Source organism: Macaca nemestrina, chromosome 5 (genome assembly GCF_043159975.1).
Source record: "Macaca nemestrina isolate mMacNem1 chromosome 5, mMacNem.hap1, whole genome shotgun sequence".
In the NCBI taxonomy this organism is placed as follows: Eukaryota; Metazoa; Chordata; class Mammalia; order Primates; family Cercopithecidae; genus Macaca; species Macaca nemestrina.
This window is the reverse complement of record NC_092129.1, coordinates 88208360-88214898: the sequence shown is the minus strand read 5'-3', so window position 1 is coordinate 88214898 and position 6539 is coordinate 88208360. Positions and strand designations below refer to the sequence as shown.

At 41.1% G+C, this 6539-nt stretch overlaps 1 pseudogene; it reads left to right on the top strand.

Moving 5' to 3' along the window:
- Positions 1-893: 893 nt before the first annotated feature.
- LOC139363348 (small ribosomal subunit protein uS5 pseudogene) lies at positions 894-5879 on the top strand (annotated as a pseudogene).
- The last annotated feature ends 660 nt before the right edge of the window (positions 5880-6539 follow it).

The window sequence follows — 6539 nt, the reverse complement described above, 5'->3', positions numbered from 1 at the left end:
TGTCAGTGGCATGCTAAAATCTCCCACTATTAATATTTGCAAGTCTACTTCTCTTTGAAGGTCTTTAAGAACTTACTTTGTGATTTTTGGTGTTTCTGTGTTGGGTACATATATATTTAGGACAGTTAGATCTTCTTGTTGAATTGAACCCTTTATCCTTGTTTAATGCCCTTCTTTGTCTTTTTTGATCTTTGTTGGTTTAAAGTCTATTTTTTCAAAAACTATTATTTTAACCCTTGCTTTTTTATTTTTATTTTGGTTGGTATGTTTTTCTACATCCCTTTGTTTTAAACTTATGTGTATTGTTGCATGTGAGATGGTTCTCTTGAAGGCAGCATACCAATGGGTCTTGGTTCTTCATCCAGTTTGCCACTTTGTGTCTTTTCATTAGGTCATTATGATGTTACCTAGTTATTTTGCATAATTGTTCACATGGTGGCTTTATAGTGTCACTGATTTGTGTTCCTTAGTGTGTTTTTATAATGACTGACAATGGTCTTTCTTTTTCATATTTAGAACTTCCTTCAGGAGCTTTTGTAAGGCAGATGTGGTGGTGACAAATTTCCTCAGCACTTGCTTGTTGAAAAGGATCTTACTTTTCCTTCACTTTTGAAGCTTAGTTTGACCAGATATGAAATTCTGAGTTGGATTTTTTTTCTTTAAGAATATTGAATATTGGCCCCAATCTCTTCTGGTTTGTAGGATTTCAGTTGAAATGTCCACTGTTAGTCTGATGAGATTCCTTTTGTAGGTGACTTGACCTTTCTCTCTAGCTGCCTCTAAGATTCTTTTAACCTCTTCATCTATTGTGATATGAATGCTTATGGATTGCATTATGAAATTTTGTAGTGTGTTTTTCAGCTGTATATATTTGGTCATTTTCTTCTCTCTACTGGCTACTTTGTTGGTCAGCTCCTATAATGTTTTATACTGATTTTTAGCATCCTTGCATTGGGGTTCAACATGCTCCTATAGCTGAATGAACCTTGTTCCTAACTATATTCTGAATTCTATTTCTGTCATTTCAGCCATCTCAGCCTAAGCCCAGTTCCAAACCCTTGCTGGAGAGGTGATGCTTTCATTTGGAAAAAAGATGGTACTCTGGCTTTTTAAGTTTTCAACATTTTTGTGCTGTTTATTTCTCATCTTTGTGGGCTTATCTACCTTCAATCATTGAGGCTGCTGACCTTTGGATGAGTTTTTAGTTCCTTTTATCCTATCTGATGACCTTGAGGGTTTGATTGTGGTATAAGATGGATTCAGCTAACTGGCTTAGTTTCTGTGAGATTTTAGGGGACCAACACTCAGCTCCCAACTCTTAACTGTGTGCTCTAACTCTGGGGCACTTGCATTGGGCCTTCGTTCTTTGACTCCTCAAGGTTTGGAGTCCACTGTGCTGGGGGGACTGAAGTGTGGCAGATGAAGCAGAATGCTAGCGGATGCAGGGATGCCTGCTTTCCTGTGGGTGTTCACCACAGTGGCAGAGGCCAGACAGCTTGGGACGAGTCAGAATTCTCTGCTGAAGACCATGTGCTGTATTGCACTGAAGGTTGTGTTGGCATGGGGCAGTGTGCTGGCTGGCACATATCTGAATGCCTTCTCTGTGCTCTCCAAGTGGTAGTGATTGCCTAGGGTGTGGGAGGATCCCGTGTATTCTGCACAGTGTGTTAGTGCAAGGGCTGGGCACTAGCAGGGGATGGGCTTGCTGGCTCTGTGCCCACCAAGGCTCACTCTGCAATGGCAGTCGGTAGAGTTGAGGCATACTGAACTTCTGCATACTGGCAGGGCGAGTAAAGCAAAGCTTGCCCATGCAAACACTTGTCAGCAAAGTGATGTGGAGATTTGTTGTGGGCTGGGGGAAGATGCGGTATGGAGAGGGAAACGTGGACTGGTGTGCAGCCATAGCGGCTGCCTCACTGGAACTCTCTTATAAAGATTACATTAATATTTCACTGAGTTATTTATCAGTGGGTCTCATTTTTAGTATAATATTTTGTGTGTTTTATTATTTCACTGACATTCACATATTTTACACACATTTTAAACTGACTATTAAAGATGCTAGGATATATATTAAAAGGGGGAAAATTATACCATGTTAGGAACTTATATTTTTTATTCAAATTTTAATTTCCTGTTAAAACTTCTGCACAGGCTGGGCACGGTGGCTCAAGCCTGTAATCCCAGCACTTTGGGAGGCCGAGACGGGCGGATCACGAGGTCAGGAGATCGAGACCAGCCTGGCTAACACGGTGAAACCCCGTCTCTACTAAAAATACAAAAAACTAGCCGGGCGAGGTGGCGGGCGCCTGTAGTCCCAGCTATTTGGGAGGCTGAGGCAGGAGAATGGCGTAAACCTGGGAGGCAGAGCTTGTAGTGAGCTGAGATCCGGCCACTGCACTCCAGCCTGGGTGACAGAGTGAGACTCTGTCTCAAAAAAAAAAAAAAAGAAAAAAAAAAAAAAAAAAAAAAAAACTTCTGCACAATTGCCATGTTTGATTAGAGAGGAATGAGCAAGAACATTGTGATGGTGCAGAAGGACTCTCTGGGTATTTTTTCTGCTACAGCTTTAGCTAACTTTTTCAAAACACTCTCATAAGAAACAGATGTTATCATTCTTTGTCCCTCCACAAAGTCAACAAGCAAAGTACCTTGAGCTTCCTAAAATGCTGTTATCATCTTTGCTCTTGACATGTCCCCTTTTTTGACTGGACTACTTCCACCTCTTGGTAGCCATTGCTTTGATTATGCATTGTCTTCAGGATTGCACTGGTAAAGCCATGTTTCATCTCCTGTTACAATTCTTTGAATAAATTCTTCATAATCTCTATCTCAGTTATTTAAAATTCCCATATATATCTCTCCTGTTTTTTGTAACTTTTCTAGGTGACACAGTTTTGGCACTCATTGAGTGGAAACTTTGCTCATCTTTAACTTTTCATGAGGAATTATGTAAGCTAAATCAATTAGGAAGTCTATGGTGGTGGCTATTGTTTGTGCTGTTGTCAGTTCTTTTCAATTAGGTCACAGTCAAGATTAATTTTTTCCTCACAGGTTGATATGGATGGTCTGCCACTGTGTGCTTTGTATTTAACATTACCATATCCCTTCTTAAAATGAGTTACCATTTTTAAACTGCTGATGTCTTTGGAATATTGTCCCCGGAAGCTTTTCATTGGCATCAGTGATTTCACCATTCTTCCACTCACTCTTCACTATAAATGTGATGTTTGTTCCTGTCAATTTTTGTAGGATTCACGTTGCTATGATAGGGGCTGTTTTCAAACCAATGTTTTATCCTGCTTGTTGCCTCAAACTAGATCCTCTTTGAACATGTTAGAACAAGTTAGTATGAGTTTATATCGATGCAAATTTTTTTATATTTGGGCATAGTTTTTTCATAATACCCATTTTTCATGAAATTTTTGAACAACCCATTGTATTTCTCTGAGCTAATATTATTGTAGTGGGAAAGGGGTGTTGGAAAAAAAGAAAGTAAAGTATTTTCATATACATAAAAGTGCATTAGAGTGGGGAAAACACCTGACTCTTTTTTCTAAAGATGATATCGAAATATGCACCTGATTATACAAATAGAAAACAGAGAATAAACATTAATAAAATAGTAAACTATAGTTTTGCTTTCACATTTACAAGGGTAAAATAGAATGAAACAACCTAGTCAGTTGAGAAAAAGGGAAAATTCAATATGTAAGAAATATTTAATTAACATAGAAGCAACAAAGTCAAATTTATAAGATAATGCTACATGTGAACGAACTGAATTTTCTCATTATAAGAACAAGACTATGAGATTGAATTAAAAAATACAACGGAGTTTAAGCACACTTAAGGTAATACATAAAGTTTAAAGATAAAGCAATAGACAAATTAACAGGAGACAAAGATAAAGATTATAGAAGTGTCAGCGGTAATATCAGACATGATATTAAAAGTCTGAAAATGAAATAAAATACCAATGAATAATAAAATGAGTGTATTATAAAGAAGATATGATATATAGAAGATAATATATGAAAAAGATAAACTTCTTTTCAATAGGCCACAAAATAGTTGAATCTGTTTGTAGTGGAATATTTCAATTACCCACCTTTAGGCTTAGAGAGAGACAGGAAGAAAATAGCCATAAAAATAAGATGAATAGCTTCTTCTCCGAGAAAACACCAAATGGCATATGACGCCAGTGCAGCAGGGGGGCCCGGAGGCCCTGGTGGCCCTGGGATGGGGAACCGCGGTGGCTTCCGCGGAGGTTTCGGTGGGGCCAGGATCGCGGCCATGGACTGGGCCGGGGCCGAGGCCGCGGAGCTCGCTGAGGCAAGGCCGAGGATAAGGAGTGGATGCCCGTCACCAAGCTGGGCGGCTTGGTCAAGGACATGAAGATCAAGTCCCTGGAGGAGATCTACCTCTTCTCTCTGCCCATTAAGGAATCTGAGATCATTGACTTTTTCTTGGGGGCCTCTCTCAAAGACGAGGTTTTGAAGATTATGCCGGTGCAGAAGCAGACCCGTGCTGGCCAGCTTACCAGGTTCAAGGCATTTGTTGCTATCGGGGACTACAATGGCCACGTAGGCTTGGGTGTTAAGTGCTCCCAGGAGGTGGCCACCACCATCCGTGGGACCATCATCCTGGCCAAACTCTCCATTGTCCTGGTGCGCAGAGGCTACTGGGGGAACAAGATCGGCAGGCCCCACACCGTCCCTTGCAAGGTGACAGGCCACTGTGGCTCTGTGCTGGTGCGCCTCATCCCTGCACCCAGGGGCACTGGCATCGTCTCAGCGCCTGTGCCCAAGAAGCTGCTCATGATGGCTGGTATTGATGACTACTACACCTCAGCCCGGGGCTGCACTGCCACCCTGGGTAACTTTGCCAAGGCCACCTTTGATGTCATCTCTAAGACCTACAGGTACCTGACCCCTGATCTCTGGAAGGAGACTGTGTTTACCAAGTCTCCCTATCAGGAATTCACTGAGCACTTTGTCAAGACCCACAGCAGAGTCTCCGTGCAGTGGACCCAGGCTCCAGCTGTGGCTACAACATAGGGTTTTTATACTAGAAAAATAAAGTGAATTAAGCCTGTTACAAAAAAAAAAAAAAGTGAATAATAAAACCAATAATGTTCAAAAATTAGCTATACATAGAAGTTTATATCTCTTGAAAAGTTAAGATACTTAATTTGTATATTATGAGGAATTTGTAAAAATTTGTCTAAAATTGGCCACAGAGGAAACATTAAGATATTTAAAACAAGGGAATTTCTAGGCCACATTCTCTAATTCTTACCAAATAAATAAATAAGCACAAGAAAAATAAAAGCTAAAGTATTCTGAGGTTACTTGGGAATTAGACAATTATTGGATCAGATTTTTTTTTTTAAGTAGGAAAATTACATATCTAGAAAGCACAAAATAAAAAATAAAAACACAATACTTTGTGACATAATTGTAAGAACACAGGAACAGTACTACTCTGAGGAAAATGCATTATGAATGTCTTATAAAAAAGAAAAACAAGGGTGGGCACAGTGGCTCATGCCTGTAATCCCAGCACTTCAGGAAGCTGAGGTGGGGGGATCACCTGAGGTGGGGAGTTTGAGAGCAGCCTGGCCAACATGACAAAACCCCATCTCTACTAAAAATATAAAAATTAGCTGGGTGTGGTGGTACACGCCTGTAATCCCAGCTACCTGGGAGGCTGAGGTGTGAGAATCGCTTGAACCCAGGAAGCAGAGGTTGCAGTGAGCTGACATGGTGCCATTGCACTCCAGCCTGGGCAACAGAGCAAGACTCCATCTCAACAAAACAAAACAAACAAACAAAATGTACAAATTATTTTATGAAATTAGAAAAACAATTACAAAACAGTGCAAAATAAAGTAGAAAGAGGACATACCATATAAAAGTTAAAAATTTTAAATTAATAAGGTAAAATATAGAAAATAGTAAATGATAAAATCAAAGCTGTTTATTTAATAGGTATTATATAAAGAAAAACACTTCAGGAGACTTATTAAAAATAAAAGCATGTAGGAATAGGAACAGCTCCAGTCTCCAGCTCCCAGTGCCAGCAACACAGAAGATGGGTGATTTCTGCATTTTCAACTGAGGTACGGGGTTCATCTCACTAGGGAGTGCCGGACAATCGGTGTTGGTCAGCTGCTACAGCCCGACCAGCGGGAGCTGAAGCAGGGTGAGGCATCACCTCACCTGGGAAGCTCAAGGGGGAAGGGAATCCCTTTTCCAAGCCAGGGGAACTGAGACACACAACACCTGGAAATCAGGTAACTCCCACCCCAATACTGCACTTTACCAAGGGTCTTAGCAAATGGCACACCAGGAGATTATATCCCACACCTGGCCGGGAGGGTCCCACGCCTGTGGAGCCTCCCTCATTGCTAGTGCAGCAGTCTGTGATCTAATGGCAAGGCAGCAGTGAGGCTGGGGGAGGGGCGCCCGCCATTGCTGAGGCTTAAGTAGGTAAACAAAGCCGCTGGGAAGCTTGAACTGGGTGGAGCCCACAGC